Source organism: Urtica dioica, chromosome 7, assembly GCF_054948205.1.
Source record: "Urtica dioica subsp. dioica isolate 48M chromosome 7, U.dioica_male_clone48M_v1_H2, whole genome shotgun sequence".
NCBI lineage: Eukaryota > Viridiplantae > Streptophyta > Magnoliopsida > Rosales > Urticaceae > Urtica > Urtica dioica.
The window spans coordinates 40,277,282-40,296,438 of NC_142762.1; positions in this window are offsets into that span (position 1 = coordinate 40,277,282).

The following is a 19,157-nucleotide window of genomic DNA, read 5'->3' on the forward strand; positions in this document are numbered from 1 at the left end:
TTAATCATTTATTTACTTGGTCCAACAATAAACAAATAATTAATAATTGTTTATTTACTTGATCAAACAATAAATAAACAATTCTACCATAAATATTTATTTAATTATGCGAATACCCGTTTTCCATAATTAATGTTGTCAATCACAATTACAGCAAGTGAGATTAATAATGATAAATATTATTATACGAAAGTTCTTATCCGCCTTTATCAGAGCCGAATCGGGGACTATGGACCTAGTAATAGAAGCTTAACAAATCCGATGAAAAAGACGGAATAGTCCTTTCTCTTTTTCCATCGATTTGTCTAATCTTGGTCAAATACTCCACTTTGTAAGCCAAGACTGAATTCTCCTTTAATACTAGAATTATATTTACTCATCGTGACGAGTGTCCACTGATATAGTCAGTTCGTGATCAAGATCCTCCAGGTTCAACCCGTGTCAAGAGAAGTCAATTTTCCCGTTATACTTTTCTTGATACATATCAGCCCTAAGCATTGTTGTTTCCCCAGCGAAAGATTCTTTCAAATGTTACTTACTTCGAAAGTGCTAGGTGAGTGAACATTAACCTTCTTTCAGGAAGGCTGGATTCCGTATCTGTAAATCACTTCTCACTCGAATCATGCTCTGAGAGACTCCCAAGACATAAGTTGTGATTAGCATGGATAGCCTTTTAGCGAATCAGTCAAAGAGCTCAGTAACATGACCCAATGTCCATGATCACTTCAGGATTCAGATCAAGTCTCACTGCGACCATCATAGCGGCCTCGGTTAGTGTGCCGTAACGGTCCTTAAACGACACATCTACAACCAAGACCTGTCCAAGTCGTACACTTACCACAAGTGTAGAATGCTCCCACATAGTGATCAGCCTTCACCTATGTGTTCCACATATATGACTTTAGATATAGTTTTCCAGGCGTATATCAGTCATCGACCCGTTTTAGCTCACTGCCCGAACTCAGGTGCCCAGCACGTGACTCAGTTTAATACGGAGGCTATGAAAGATAGTTGTTATTGATTCTAATTGTTTAGAAATCAACCCACTAATCATATAATGCTAATAAAGTAATCTTATTATCGAATTTAGTAATCATTTGTTCATTATCTTCAAGTGGGCAATATTTTCAACAACTTTTTCGTCTTTTCATCGGATTTGTTAAGCTTCTATTAGTAGGGCCATAGCCCCCGATTCAGCTTCGATAAGACGAATAAAGAAACCTCTAATAATGATGTGTTTCATTATTATAATCTCACAAGCTGTAATTGTGATTGACAACATCAATTCTGAAATATGGGTATTTGCATAATTAAATAATTATTTATGGTAGTATTAATTATTTATTGTTTGATCAAGTAAATAATTAATCGATTACTTATTTATTTATTGTTGGACCAAGTAAATAAATAATTAATTGAGTTTTAAGCAATTGGGCCTTGCTCATTTTTGAGGTGGACGAATTTCATAGGTTATGGGCACAAAATTTGCGTCAAACACCTCTAGGCCATGGGTCAAAATTCGTTCCTCACTATAATTGGTACTTACCAATATTTTCTCTTTAATTGTTTAAATAAAGGAGAGAGAAAAATATTTAAAAGGAAATCAGATATTGTCTTTTATTCTCCTTCATGAATATAATGAGAGAATAATATTTAAAATGAAATAAGATATTGTCATTTATTCTCTCTCATGAATATTAGGAGAGAATAATATTTAAAAGAAAATAAGATATTGTCATTTATTCTCTCTCATGGACATTAATGAGAATAATATTTAAAAGGAAATAAGATATTGTCTTTTATTCTCAATCATGAGAGAGTAATATTTAAAAGGAAATAAGATATTTAATTTATTCTCTCATTAATGAATATTCTCTATTTAAACAGGAAATAAAATCACATAGATACTGATCTGATGGCTAAGAGAGAAAGTAGGATTCAAGAGATAAGATCCAATGGTCAAGCTTAGATTCACTAGTGTGAACACAATAAAAGGAGATAATATATTTTGGAAACTATCAAGAATATATCATTTCCGCTACTATAAATAGAGGGTTCATGAGAAGAGAAAATTCAAGCTTTGGAAAGCCAAAAAAATTCGTCCAACACAAGTGTGTAGCCGAATTCTCTCTCTCTCTCTCTCTCTCTCTCTCTCTCTCTCTCTCTCTCTCTCTCTACCCCTTGGAATTGCTTTATTTTGTTCTTAGAAAATAAGAGTGAGATCTTGAAACAACATTTGTTTTCTTGATCGTGTGAGATTAAAGAGTGTAGTCTCATGCCGTATTTCTTTATTCGTCCGGAGATTACATTTCGGAAGACTACGGTGTCATCAAGAGGAGTACGAGGATCAAGAAGCTTGAAGAAGGATATCAAGATGTTCCAGGACAAAGATCTGAAAGCTTGAAGAAGGAGTTCAAGGCGTTTGAAGACGGATTGTGAAAGCTAGAAGATTCTGGTATATGTTTTATCTTTCTAAATTATAAATCGATATAATTTTTGGGGTTGGCGGCAACCTGGAGTGGGCGGCATTTTGGGTTGGCGCCGTCAGGTTGGTGCCAACATCAGGTTGGTGTCACCTCAAGTTGGTGTCACCATCAAGTTGACGGCATGGCAGGTTGGCGACACTATCAGGTTGGCGACGTCATCAAGTTAGTGGCACCATCAGATTGACAACGTCATTAGGTTGACTGCGTCATCAGGTTGGCGTCACCTCAAGTTGGTGCCACCATCAGGTCGACGGCATGACAGGTTGGCGACACCACCAGGTTGACGACGTCATCAAGTTAGTGGCATCATTAGGTTGACGTCACCTCAAGTTGGTGCCGCCATCAGGTTGACGGCATGACAGGTTAGCGCCATCAGATTTGTTTTGTGCCCAAAATGAGTTGGTGTCAAGAGTCAAAGTTGACTCGAGATTTGACCAAAAGATTTCTCTTGTGAACTTGAGATTTACGTATGGGCTTGTTTTGTCGTTTTTGCTCTCGGGGTGTCATTTCTACTTTGCGAAAATCTGACCCAACACCACTCAGTAGCATGGTTGTATCCCTATGTGCAATGGACATAGCAAATATGTGAAGGAAAAAAAAAACTATAACGTGATTAAAAAAAATCCGATATTTACTTAATACTTTTAACATTTTTTTTTTGCTCAAGCTTCTACGTTGAACTTATTCCAAAGAAAAGTAGATGATATCAACTTGTGTGTGTTGTGCGCGTGTGTATATGTATATATATATAGCAATCTTTTTTCTCTTTTGCTTAACATAATAATATTGATCATTCGTTGGTTATATACTAACACGCAATGCAACTGTACAAGTATACATATCAAATGAATTATATAACCAACGAATGATCAATATTATTATGTTAAGCAAAAGAGAAAAAAGATTGCTGTAGGAAATAAAATAATAAAGATTCCTCCGCATTATATAACTGGAGAGGCTCCAAAGCCATGGTGACCTCAATATTGATCGGCCACTCTTTTTGTCTTTCCGATAAAGTAACTCATTTGTCTCTAATTTGGGATAAAGGTGGTACCCAAATTAGAGCTTTGTTTATCAAGAATTGGATGCCAAATTGATTCCCAATAAATCATTTTATACGTACAACAACATCAGCAACGATAATAATAAATTAAATTGTACTTATAAAAAGCAATAGGTATTGTTTAAAAAGAACAACAATTCAATAGTAACATACTACACAAATAAGAATAAATAACTCTCAAGAAAAAAATGATAATAAATGACGCTTGATTTGCGTCACTTAAAGCTGGCGTTGTAGGTATTATTACTGATCCAATGGCGCACATTAGCCAAAAAGATATATTAACATCATAATTTTTTGGTGAATCCTACTAGTCTCTTTTAAATTGAAAAAACAATTACTCCATTCATTTTGTGTTGTTGTGCTTTTATAAAAAAAATGTTTTTAGACTCTATTGTAAGAAAAACTGTTATTATAAAAAATAAATAGGTGTTTGATAAACCGTTGTAAAATTATTATAGCTGTTAACAGAAGCAGATTTAGTGTTTGATAATATATGTATTAATATTTGGAAATAGTAATTATTTATATAAAATATAATTAATAATAATAAGATATTCATAGGTATATTAAAAATATATTAAAGTGGATGTCTATAGATATAGATTGTAAAAAATAAATTATAAATTTTGGTGACATCAAAAAAATTATTTGATAAAAGAATATAAAGATAATTATTAAAAGTGAAAGTAAGAAAATAAAAAAATTAGAAAAGATAAAGTATAAGTCAAAAGTAAAAGCTGCATACAAAAACTTCAAAATATAGCTTTTTATTTTTAGTTAAAAGTAGGTTTAATAAACAATGTCTAACAGTGCCAATAATGCTAAAAATTTAGTATAATTGGATTTAAATGCTTTGTTTTTTCAGCGACGCAAATTAGAGTTATTCTAGTAGAGAATATTAATTGATAATAGGACCAAAAAATCCTAGCCGCGCCCTCTCTCCCAAAAAATCCTAGCTGCCTATCTCCCAAAAAATCAAGACTTGGGCTTTCAATCTTCGGTGTAGTCATCTCCCCTCTGATATAGAAACTCTGGTGGTCTCGACCAATGGAGGACTCTCGACCTAGGATAATGTACTTTTATCTTTATATTCTTCTTCGTGTTTTGTTTTTATTTGATTATGTTTTAATAATCCAATATTAATATATCTGGCTTTTGTACCGCCCGATCTTTAATCGGAGTGGTTTTGAATATTTCTTCGAATCTGAATATCATATCAAAGATATGGTTTTCTTTGGGCATGGATCTCAGTCGGGCAAGACCCCTAAAACCACAATGTGCAACAGGTTAATATCGGCGTTTCCGCTCGTGATTCGTGTAGTAATTTGATAATGACTGGTTACATGCATAGACGGGCAACCCACAAGTTATTTTGTCGTATTTATGATTGTTTGTAGTTCACTTTTCATCATCTTTCTGCATAAGTTTTTTTTTTTTAATTTTCTTTGCTCTATTCTTGTAATCTAAGCTTTTGACTTTTATCAATATATTCTTTTGGGGAGCTCTTTATAAAATAAAAAAAAAAAAAAATTGATAATAGGTCCATCAAGCTACATATTTATGGGTTGGGTTAATGAGAAAAATAATTGAGAAATATAAAATAGAAAGTAATACGTCTATTTGACCTTTTCTGTGAAATTGTTACACTGATTGTTTGAGGCACTAGGTACGAGTATTTTGGCCTAATTAACCTAATGTGATTCATAGTTTCGACACGTGGAGAATACGACTCTAAGGAGCTCTCAAGACCTAGAACAAGGCGGCGCACACGGCCTTTAGAAACCTACGCACTCTTATTTTATTAATTAGATGAATTTTGTTGAGTTGATGAGAATTAAAATGATTTTTGTTGCTTTTGTTCGTATGCTATGGTTTCTTCCATACAAGCGTTTAGCTTAATAGACGTAGATGTTAAGTTTATCAATTTGTTATGAGATGTTTATATAGGAGTCTTGATTGAGATATTATGTGGAAGCGATGGATCTCTAACATACGAGAGCGTAAGTTGCAGTTGCAGAGATAGACGTAGATCTATTAATTCTATAGCAGAGACTTTAGTGCGTCAGAGAGATATTGGAAAGTGATGAAATCTTATTAATATGATTGCCTTTAAATAGGCTGATTACAATCTACAATCGTAACAGAATACAACTAATTGACTATAAAGTAGGAAATAAATTTGAACTACGTTTCTACTTATCAGATATACATTGACTTAGCTATTTTGTTCCTAAAAATATGATACAGAATTGAATAAGTCATATAACAAATTCAAAGCGTCCAGTTGTACACTTTGACAATGTCCAACACCCCCCGTCAAGTTGGAGTTGGGATTGAGAGGTCAATGACACCCAACTTGCAAAGTAGTCTACGAAAATTGTCTGCTCCGAGAGGTTTTGTGAAGATGTCCGCTAATTGGTCGCAAGAACGTAGATATGAGGTACAAATAATACCTTTTTGAATTTTCTCACGAACAAAATGACAATCGATTTCGATATGTTTAGTTCTTTCGTGGAAGATAGGATTTTGAGCTATGTGAATAGCCGCTTGATTGTCATAATAAATTGGAATTGGTTGAGTATGACGGATACCTAGATCCCGGAGAAGATAGCTTAACCAAAGTAATTCTGAAGTGAGAGATGAGAGTGAGCGATATTCTGCTTCGGCAGAAGAGCGTGAAACAGTTGATTGTTTCTTGGTTTTCCACGAGATTGGACTAGAGCCTAACATGGTGAAATACCCAGTAGTCGAACGGCGTGTTGCTGGACATCCAGCCCAATCAGAGTCAGCGTATCCAGACAAAGAAAGTGAACTTGTAGAAGAAAGAAAAAGTCCGGTACCAACAGATCCTTTTAAGTAACGAAGAACACGATGCGCTGCATCAAGATGAGTAGAATGGGGATTTTGCATAAACTGAATAAGTGTGTTGACAGAATATTGAATATCTGGACGTGTGACTGTGAGATATAGAAGACGTCCTACGAGACGGCGATAAACTGTAGGATCAGGCAAAGGCGTTCCTTCAGTTGGCCGTAGTTTAAGGTTTTGTTCCATGGGAAAATGGGACGGACGAGAACCCATTTGTCCGGAATCTGATAAGATATCAAGTGTGTATTTTCGTTGACAAAGAAATATACCTTGTTTAGACCGAGAAACTTCAATTCCAAGAAAATAACTGAGAGGTCCTAGGTCTTTGATCGAAAATGAATTGGCAAGGAATTTTTTGACCTTGGATATCATATTTTCATTATTTCCAGTAATGATAATGTCGTCGACATAAACGAGAACAAAAACAGAAATATTATCACGATTGAAAGCGAATAGACTATAGTCTGAAATAGATTGGATAAAACCTCGTTGAATGAGAGTAGAGGAAATTTTGGAGAACCATTGACGAGAAGCTTGTTTTAAGCCATAAATTGATTTATTGAGCTTACAAACTTTGTCTTTGTTGAATTTTGAAAAACCAGGTGGCAATTTCATGTATACTTCCTCATCAAGATCTCCTTGAAGAAAAGCATTATTCACATCGAGTTGGTGAAGGGACCAATTTTTAATGGATGCTATAGAAAGTAAAACATGAACAGTGACAAGTTTAGCTACAGGAGCAAAAGTATCATTAAAATCCACACCTTCGATTTGAGTATAGCCTTTAGCCACCAAACATGCCTTATATCTTTCAATGTTACCGTCAGCACGATATTTGATTTTGTACACCCATTTACAACCAATAGCAATTTTATTAGGTGGAAGAGAGCATATAGACCACGTGTTATTCGATTCAAGTGCCTTTATTTCTTTGGCCATAGCATTTCGCCAAGCATCAGATTTCATGGCATGTGAATAAGAATGTGGTTCAGAATGGTCAATGAGGTTTGAAAGAAACACTCAATGGGATGGAGAGAAACGTGACAAAGAGAAATACTTTGCCAAGGGAACGTTTGTCACTGTTGATATATTAGTGCAAACATAATCACTAAGGTGACGAGGTGGATGACGGTCACGATTAGGACGAGTGGTGATGTTCGGAGAAACATTAGACTCTACAAGATGAGGAATTAGTTGATCAACGACCGGGTTAGTAGGATTTGCGGACGTGGATGAAGAAGGAGATACGTCACAGTTATCATCGAGTGGAGTGATGACAAGTGTGTTGTCAGATAAATTTGGTGATAAATCTTGGAAAGGAAAAACATGTTCACGAAAAATGACATCTCGTGAAACATAGATTTTATTTGTAGATGGATCATAAATTCGATATCCTTTTTGACCAAAAGAGTAACCAACAAAAATCCCGGCTTTAGCTCGGGAATCAAACTTATGGTGTGGATGCATATTTTTAGCAAAACATAAGCATCCAAAAACACGAAGAGATGAATACAAGGGAGTGTGTCCAAGAAGAATCTCGTGAGGAGATTTATACTGGAGCAACGGAGTTGGTAATTTATTAATGAGATAAGCGGCTGTCAAAATGCATTCACCCCAAAAACAGAGAGGTAAATTTGCTTGAAAGCGTAAAGAACGAGCAACATCAAGTAGATGACGATGTTTACATTCGACAATACCATTTTGTTGTGGTGTCGTGACACAACTACGTTGATGAATGATTCCATTATCATGAAACCAAGACTGAAGTCGTTTGGAGAGAAATTTGGTTCCATTATCTGATCTGATTGTTTGAAGTTGTGGCAAGAATATACCACCATTACCATGATTGATTTTTATAATCTTTATATTGAAAGACCGATTAATTTGATTGAAAAAATGAGTTAACATATAAAATGTTTCAGATTTATTTTTCATCAAGTATATCCATGTACATCTTGAAAAATCGTCAACAATTGTTAAAAAATATCGTGAGCCATTTTTAGATGATATTGAAAAAGGGCCCCAAATATCAACTTGAATTAATTCAAAACAACGAGAAGAAATGAATGTACTATTAGAAAACGAAAGACGTGACTGTTTTGCACGAGGGCATACATCACAAAGAAAATTCTTATTTGCAACATTACTTGCATTATTCTTAACTAGAAATTTAAAACGAGAATCAGAGGGATGTCCGAGGCGTGAATGCCATAAATCGAACTTATTACAAATCTGAGAATGAAAAGCAGAATTTGAAATAAAACGAGCATCGAAATGATAAAGTCCATTGTGAGTTCTACCCCGATCAATCGTCGTCTTCGATTTTGGGTCCTGAAATAAACAACCAGAAGCAGAGAAAATGATTTCACAATTAGATGATTTTGTTAATTGTGAGACAGATAATAAATTAAATTTGAATGAAGGAATGAAAAATATATTAGACAGAATCAGATTTGGGGAATGAATAACTGTCCCAATATGAGTGACATGTACATAAGATCCATCGGGTAATTGAACAGAAATTTTGGTGTCAATAGCAACATAAGAAGAGAAATATGATAATGATGAACTTATGTGATTGGACGCACCAGAATCTATAATCCAGATAGGTGGAGAACAAGAGAGTACGCTACCTGCAAGATGAACCGATGGATCGGTGGTATTCTCAGTTGCAAGGAGAGCGAGAAGTTTGTTGTATTGCTCGGCAGTCAGATTTCCAGCGTTGTGAGTGGAGGCAGATTCTCCGGCATAATTAGCGGAAGCTTGTTTCGTGGCTCTTTTGTCGGGAAAGCCATGAATCTGAAAGCATGTGGCAAGCGTGTGCCCGTGCTTGTTGCAGTGCTCGCAATACGGACGCTGCCTTTTTCCAGAGTTTCGCCCCGAGGCCCTTGATGCATTCAGGGCTGCAGAATCGATGGAAGGTGCTGTACGCACATTAATCTCTTGTTGTTTCTCCTCCTGGCGCACGAGATTGTAGATGCGCTGGATTGAAGGAAAGGGTTCCATTAGGAGAATCTGATTTCGAACAACAGTGAAATTATCATGGAGACCTTGGAGGAATTCCATTGCACGGTCTTGCTGTTGTTGCTCGATGAGTGATTTCGCATTCCCACAGATGCAGGCAGGGACAGAGACAATTGACTCGAGCTCATCCCAGAGAGATTTCAATTGAGTATAATAAGAGGAGACAGACATACCCTCTTGTTTGTGAGCCGAAATGGATTGTTTTAGCTGATAGATCTTGGGAGCATTTGATTGAGTGAAACGCTCTTTGAGGTCGTTCAAGACCTGTGCCGCTGTTTCGGCATAAAGAATGCTCGGACGAATTTCCGGCATCACCGAATTGAGGATCCAGCTGCTAACGAGGTCATTGCATCGCTGCCAGTTGAGGATTTCATCTTCCTCCTCCGAAATTAAAAGAGAGCCATCCACAAAGCCTAGCTTATTTTTGGCACGGAGGGCCATGGTTATGGCTCGACTCCATGAACCGTAGTTATCTCCCGTCAAGAGGGGAGTCACGAGCACAGTGGACGGACTGTCCGAGTGGTGAATCGAGTATAGGGAAGCCATATTCGCATCCTGAGACATTTAAAAAAAAAGATGAGAAATAACACTGAAGGAAGAAGAAAGCAGGTTGAATCGCTGCTAGGAAAGAAAAAAAAATAAACGCAGATAAGAGATCACTGCTCTGATACCATATTAATTCTATAGCAGAGACTTTAGTGCGTCAGAGAGATATTGGAAAGTGATGAAATCTTATTAATGTGATTGCCTTTAAATAGGCTGATTACAATCTACAATCGTAACAGAATACAACTAATTGACTATAAAGTAGAAAATAAATTTGAACTGCGTTTCTACTTATCAGATATACATTGACTTAGCTATTTTGTTCCTAAAAATATGATACAGAATTGAATAAGTCATATAACAAATTCAAAGCGTCCAGTTGTACACTTTGACAATGTCCAACAAGATCAGATAGCTAGTTAAAGGGTCGATGAGTATAAATTTATATTTTACTGCGTTATCATAGTCACCCAGGCAAACACCCCGAGACCGTAGATATCATTAGTCTAATTAGATCACCAATTTTTGTGTTTGTTTGTTATTCTGTATCTATTACGTTCTCACGATCTACTCATTACTTAATTGATTGTTGCCTAAACCTCCTGAAACATGTTTTATAACTTTAATTTTATATATCACTCGTTTTCAGTTAAGAATGAAGCTTTAACATGTTTTAAAATTATTTTTGAAATAAAAACATTATATAAACAAATAATAACTATGCTATTTTATTTCATTTAATAAAAACAAAAACTATGCTATTTTCTTTTCTCCAAACGCAAGTACAAGACTAGAGATGATCATCAGTGTGATCCCGTGCTTTTTGCTGCGTCACTAATTTCTTTAATTTATTATCACTATTTAATTGCGTATTTGGTACTTGAGTTTGACAAATCTACACATGTGAAATCTGTTGGTAACATATTAACAAATTAATGTCGAGGTATACAATATACTGATATTGTTTGTGCGTGTCTAATATACTATGGATTGGTTTTTTTTTTTTTTTTTGCTCGAAATATACTATGGATTAATTAGATTGTCTTTTAAGTATTTTACGTGCGTTTTAGAGTAATAGTATCATATATGTTTCCAATATATTTCTCGAATATATATATATATATATATATATATATATATATATATATATGTTGCCAATATAGGAAATACCATTAAAGTAAATAAAGGTAGAGAATAATCATAGGTTGAACACCTTTTAGAGGATTGGTTAGCAAATTAACGGAGCAAAAGTGGCGATTAGGGCCTACCAGCTATAATTTTTTTTTTTTTTTTAAAGAGTATTGGTCCCCCATTGTTTGGCATAAAAATATGCTTATGAAAAGCGTATAAAATCAAAATACTGGGCTCGTTTTTTTTTATCTTTCTTTATAGAATTGTCTCTCAAAATTTCCATGAACTATGACAAGAGAGATTTAGGAGGGATCGGAATAGTACAAAACTATAGTGTTGACGAAACGAGAAAAATTTTCATTTCTTATGATGAGAATCCTTTAATTTATAAACTTTTTAATAAATTTATAAACCCTTCTATATGCATATCGATTCTCAGTTCACTTTTTTCTTTTGTGTCGAGTCTATTTTGAATATGAGACTTCAATTACAAAAAATAAGTACAACTTCCTAATTAATTACAAGAAGAGGAAAAAAAGAAGCTAAATGGTTGAGAGACACAATAATTGGGGTCTTGTTTGCTTGGCTTTTAATATACTATCATTATATTTAGAAGTAGAGTACATTCAAATAAAGAAAGTACATATTCTCTCATAATTTACCGATATATTACTAGCTTTGCTTAACTTAATAGACTCCTTTTACCTTCGTGACATGACTCAAATGCTTTTAAAGCAAAGTTGGAATGGGATAATCAGATAAAAGAATCAATTTTTTTTGCTGGTATATATAAATATATGTGTGCATACCAAATAGAGATAATGTTGTTTAGCTTAGTGTTCACTAACACATATCCTTTTATATATTATCGACATTCTGTAATTTTTTATTTTGGGTCGAATAATGCTCGAGAAAAGTTGCTTTCAAGGCTTTTAAAACTACTGGGCATAAGTCACCACAAAAGTTTTGCATGGCTCAAAGTAGGGGGAAACAAAAACTGCCTCGTGAGAATGGGATATGTATTTTTTTTTAATTATGTTTGGTTTTCCTTCTCAACATAGTGTTTTCTCGAACTAGATGAACCTTGACCAATAAGTTTTTTTTTTTTTTTTTTTTTTTTTTTTTTTTTTTTCAGTAGGGTGATATATTTAAGTTTAGTCATATCTATATGAGTTGGAATTAAAAAAATGTTAATTACAACAATTATTTAATGAAATAGCCATCGAGCTGAGGTATAAAGCTTGCTGGTGAAGATCTTTGGACTAAAACCAATTATATATATGTGTGTATATATATATAGACACACACAAAACGATATATGAGTGAGCGGGGTACCCGTCAACTCGATGAAAAATTGACAGCAATAATAACATTTACTTGACACTTACCAAAAATCACCAAAAACTCAAATATTGACATATGTAGTACCAAATCGGTCACGAACTGGCTTATTTCGTGACACATTTTGGTCACGAACTGGTTGATTTCGTGACACATTTGGTACTAAATGACATATTTGGATTTTAGGTGATTTTTGGTAAGTGACAAGAAATTTGTATTATTGCTGTCAATTTCTCCAACTTGATTAGCTACGAAATAAACCGTGATTACACATGTAAATAGGTTAATTATACTTATATTCATTTGGGGCTAAGAAGTAATTTTGATGTATATTTTAGATTTGTATAAATTCAAGCCAATTAAAATGTGTTTCTAAATGATAAGTGACACATGGTAATAATACTACAAGAATAAATAGGTATAATTTCAAAGGAAAAATGACATTTTTGGCCCCTCAATTATGTCACATCTAACAAGTTGCACACTGAACAAAAAAAACTGCAGCATCGCCCCATCGTGATAGTCACATATTTTCATCTTTAGTCTTTCTGTTAGGAAATCCGCCAAAAATGATATTAAATGAGTCACGTGACTATTACATGATCACAAATTGAGAGAAATTTTATTAATACCCTCCCTCATTTATAAGCTTTTTATAAATAATTTCCATTTGTTTTTTTTTTTTTGTTTTAAAATGTTAAAAAAATTAAAACAAAAATTGAAATAAACTCTCTCTCTCTCTCAAAATGAAATTGAAGAAGACGATGATAGCACTGGGACTCGAAGGCTCAGCGAACGAGATCGGTGTCGAATTCGCAAAGCTAGACGGCACAATCCTCTCCAACCCTCGTCATACCTACAATAGCCCACAAGCCCAGGGCTTCCTCCACAGAGAAACTGCTCAGCACCACCTCTTCCACGTCATCCCTTTCCTCCGCGCCGCCATGTTTGAAGCCTCAATTTCACCCGTCGAAATCGACTGCGTCTGCTACACGTGCGGCCCGCATAGGCGTGCCGCTCCATATCTCCGACATGATCGTTAGAGTCCTCTCGCCACTTTGGCGAAAACCCATTGTGGCCGTCAATCATTGCGTTGCGCACATCGAGATGAGATGTGCCATCATTGGCGCCGGAGATCCGGTGGTGTTGTACAATCTCAGTGGAATCACAAATTAAAAAAAATGATGCTTCAGCTCTGGCGAGGCTTAGGCTGACAAACCCGAACTCTTCGACGTCGCTCCTACCACCAACCCAACAACAACAACACCCTCAAACCACTCATCCCACGTCAGCAGCTCCGACGGCTTTGGCTTCATCTTTCAACTCTCTATCTCCGGCGGCTTCGAACATGCTCCTCCCTCTCCTCCCTCTCTTCCCGATTCTTCAAAGTCTCACCGAAGAAAGTTTTTATATTTTTTTTGTTTTTTAGTTATTAAATTAGATTGTATTTTAATTCATTTTTTAATTAATTATCAAATTATAATTTTGTCCTCATTTAAAAGTCACATGATAAGCACATGACTTACTTTATGATTTTTTTTACGGATTTCTTAACATATGACTAAAGATGAAAATGTGACTATCAAGATGGGGCGATGCTACAGTTATTTTGTTCAGATTGCAACTTGTAAGAGGCGATATAGTTGAGGGGCAAAAAATGTCATTTTTCTTTTATAAACTATAATCATCTAATTTTTTTTTACCAAAATTTATTAATGGCCTCTAATTAAAAAAGTATGACTATTTATTGACAAATTTATCAATAAATAATTCAGTTTATTGAGAAACATGTCAATAAATAAATGTGATTATTGACGAACTTAATCATAGTTTCAAAATTATAAGCAATTAATGGATATATTTTGATGATAAAAAAATCTTAAACAATCATAATTTTAGAATTATCCCAAATAAATATAGATAGAAATAAAATAGAGCACAATTCTATGTAATTGTATAGCAAAAAAAAAAAAAAAGCTATTGTTCAAATTAACACACACATACACAGCATAGGTAGGTATTAAGGGCAATTAGATCAGCAACTCAATAATCTACCATGTTTTTAAAACATAGTCAAAATTTCATTTTATTAAGAAAATAGTTCATCAGAACGAAGTAAATTAATTAAATGATTAGATTTAATTTAATTTACTTCGAAAATAGCCCACCAAACGAAAATTAATTAAATTAACCTAATCAATTAATTAATTTATTTCAGTTTGTTGGACTATTTTCTTAATAAAATAAAATTTTGATTAAAAATTTAAATGAAGTTTGAGAATTAGCTAGTTGCAACAAATTTTTTTTAAGTGTTATTATAAAATATATATGCAACGCTCGTACTAAATTTATCACGCTTGGCATCTCTTTTCTTTAATGAAAGTAGCTACGGATCATTTTGATTGCAATTCTTGTCCGTAACACTTTTAAAATGCACGAAAAATTTATACTAAGATTAAGTAGCCAGGTTGCTCGAACTAAAACTTTATATATATGTCAATTAAGGTAGGATTGGTTTTCTTGCATGCGTGGTTGTACGGACTATGGGATACAATTTTTTCATAATTTGCACGTGACATTCGTTTATATCCCTTGGCGCTTTGGATTGTTTTTTAAGTTTTCTCGTATTAATCTCTCTCTCTCATGAAAACGGTGTTCCATTGTTTATCAATGCAGTGCTAAACGCTATAGATAGAAGAGACCGCGTTCTTGATAATATGAGAACTGGTACGTAAAAAAAAAATTAAACACGTGGACGGTATTGAGTTTTCATCTTTCATTCAAGTCCCTCATTAATAATCGGTCACAAAAAAACATATACGTCAGCTTATTAGCTGTACAAAAAACGACTTCGAAAGTAACATCATTAATTTAAGGTTGTAGAATATATGCTTACACATTATTCCCTAGAAAAGATCTAAACAGTTACAAGAAAATAACAAGTAGCTAAAAACAAAGGATAGGTAAAACAGAACAACTTAGCACAATGAGATTTACATATATATATACAACTAACTTTTTCTTTGGTTGCCTATAATTTGTGACTAAATGAAATTTTAATAACTAATAAGATCAGTTCACAAACAGCTAAATAATAAAAGGAGATTTTTTTTTTTTTTTTTTTTGTTTGTAAACAAAGAATCCATTAAATTAAAAGGTATTACAATCACTAATACAAACTTTAAAAGTCTAGTCATAACTTAAATCAGATTCATCGATAAAATCGAATTCATGAAGTAAATGCACAGAACTTATTTGAGCATAACATCGGGTATTTGAAAAAAAAAACCTTGATAGTTAATAGGTAAGCTCTACCAACCAGAACCAAGAGACCTTGAAAGATGGACTTATATATACATAAACCTAACTCTAATAAGAACTCCAAATTAAAACTCTACAAGATGAACAATAACATAAATATAAGAAATATGTCACTGTTATATTGAGAGGAGACATAAAGCAAAAATCTACTAATATTTTACTTCAAAAACAAAGAAAATAGTTATGAATATAATGACCTAAGGCATTATATGTTAGAGAGAACGTATTAATCTCATGTTTATTTTGTTTTATATTTTAAATTTTTATAACACATGTTACATTTTGACACCGAAATTTATGTTGTGGAAAGTCCTGATTTTTTAATTTTTCATAGCTCTGTCACGTGCAGACGTTATTTTTCACTACGGTTTTAAGTTTTATCGTGGAAAAATAACATTTTGTAAGCTCTCGTTGCGACGACATTTTTTTTTTTACAAAAAAAAAAAAATAAAAAATTCCCACCTTATTTTTAGGTGAAATCCAATTTTTGTAGCAATGACATGCGAAGAAATATATAAAAAGGAGTATATAGAAGTCAATGAATTTTATTTTTCTATATTATAAATGTATTTAAATGTATGTATGCATGCATGCACGCATATGTTTACATGTATCATGATACATGTATGGTTGGATAAGGTTTGATGCGTGGGGACATGATTAGAACGTTGGATCTGCGTCTTAGGGAGGTCCCACAAGAGAGACAAACTGGACATATATCGTTGTCCTGTAACACATAATATTTATTTTTGCATTGATGCGCTTATATTTGAGGAATCTACTTATTTACTTTTGCTTTTTTTTTTTTTTCTTTTGGTGTGCCATCTATGATTAATTGACATTTGAAAATAACTTATTGTTGGGCTATGGTAAAATTTGTTCTCCATTTACGCTCATATTTGACAATAATTTTAGCATATATCCTCAGCATTATAAACTTGTGTATTGTTTGTTTTGCAGGTATAAAGTTGTGTATTGTTAGTCATCCACTTTATTGCTTATATGTGTGGAATAGTATTTTGCAGTCATTTGCTTGACATATCTTATCCGTTCTTTAATTGCTAATCTCTTCATCGCCGGCCAGAGGAGCTTAAAATTAATGAGTCTTAAAAGAAATAAAAGCATAAACATATTTATGAAACCAACCCTATCCAAGCGCTGAATACATGTCTAGTCATTTTTTTTCGAGCGCTCCAATAAATGAATAAAGCCAAAGTCATTTTCCAATCAGTTGCTTAGCAGGAGAATATTATATTCTTGCAGAGTTAATCTCTCTAGACAGGCAAACTAAAATAAAAAGAATAAAAAGTGTACTTGAACAATATTTGATTGGTTTAGCCATAGGATGATTTTCTTAACGTGAGCAAGATTATTTATATTATGCACACGTTTGTCTCACTCTCACTCACCCAATGGGACAAACAATGCATCACAAAATATCTTCTAAAAACCACAAGAAGATTGGTTCATAGCGTTGCATAGGTCTAATTATATAAGTGACCTTATTTTCTTTTTCTCTTTTTGGCAAAAATGGCCTTACTGAGTAATCCCACCGTCCCATTAATTAGAAATTTCTTTAGTTGTAAAGCGACAACACTTAATTTTTTTGGCTTGACAGGGTCACCTTTTTTTTTGTGTGTGATCTAAAAAAAATAGCGCAATTATCCTTTCTCTATAGGATAATAACGTTTAACTTTCTCATATAGAAATATTGCAAATCAAGTTTAATGTCTGTGGCCTAGATAGGCTGCCCATAAATTAGACTTCTTATTCATTTAGTTCAAATTTCACTCACTAGGCATTTGTCAAATAGACAAGTACCTAAACCAAAAAAGAAATAAATTGATTGTTATAAATGAGTAAGCACCTAATATGAGTTAATGAAATAGGTATTATATATAGAGAAGTTAAGAGCCATTTTGTAATATTGATCAATATACCTGTCAGCTAATCATTTCATTGAAGTTTTTTTTATTCAATTTTATATTTGTTTGTTTGAGGTCTTAATAACTTATTGTTGAACCCATGTGTGTATATAATTATCAATTTCAACAAATCCTTTTTCTCTATCTTTCAGAGGTTCCCTCAACTTTGCTAAAAAAAATAATCGATCAGAGGACACTTTTTTGTGGAACATGTTTGAGCATAATTGTTTTTAGATTTGGAAAATCCCAATCGCCTACTCATCCAACGTACCTATAGAGTAATGGCATAATATAACATATCCGAGAAAAAGTTCTATTCCATCGGGAATGTATTATATATTTGACTACGAAAATCATTTTTGAAAGCTTTAACATATATTAAAACTAAAAGAAATTTACTAGGGCCGAACTGTTTAATTTGGTAGTGCTTCGTACCTATTTTTTGGATTATTTAATAATGAGTTTTTATGTACAAATTGTTACTATAATTATTTAATGAAAAATCTACTTATGCCGATTAAAAAGGCTTGACAAAATAAAGATTAAACCAAGATGTCTCTAAGTATAGACGAATTTTTCTTTTAGCGAGAAAATATAAATTAAAATGGTGTGCGATAGGTGAGACTCTTAGTATAAAATTGCGACAAGAGTATATGATTGATCTATCGTCAAGCTTGCCTTTTAAAGTCGTGAGTGTGTAGTTCTTGGGATAATCAGAACAATGATTTTTTAAATTAATTATTTTACCTGATTTTTTACACTCTTTGTAGTTCAAGGTAGTTCTTCTTTAACTCGTTATAAGTGGTGTTTGATAACTTTTTCGTATTTTAATATTTATCTCGTAGTTAATTATTTTAGTAGCTAGGAGTGTTTCCTTTAACTCTACTAGCAGTTTTCTCTAGATTTAGCTTAATGTTCTTACTTGTGGATGAGTCATTCTCTTCATCTTTGATTGCATTCCGCGCATGGCTATGGCTTTGACCGCTATCTCCAAAATTAGAAAGTGATCATCATTTGGTTATGACTTGTTAGTCAATTATTTTGTATCGCTCTTCCATCTATGACGTGTGCTTCGATTTATCCCGACCATATCTCATGTTTTATACATATATATACATATATATCTAAACTAGATGAAAGAAGTGTTATTAGGTCTAATTCAAAACTTGCCTCGATATTTTTCCAGAAGTACAGTTTCTTGTTGCGACATGGCGATTGTTGCGGTTATTTATTTCATGTCGTCAACTGGGCCAATGGCTTCCTTGGTTGGTAGTTATGGTCATCCGTGAATGGTTCATTTTTATATTCCGATGGTCTATATATACTTGTTCAGAACCTTATTCACTATTTGAGGTATGTCATCAAAACGATCATTTTCTTTGTTCATTATGTACATCTAATAAGTTAATTATGCTCCTCGATTCTTCATGGAGATACTTTTCTTTATCT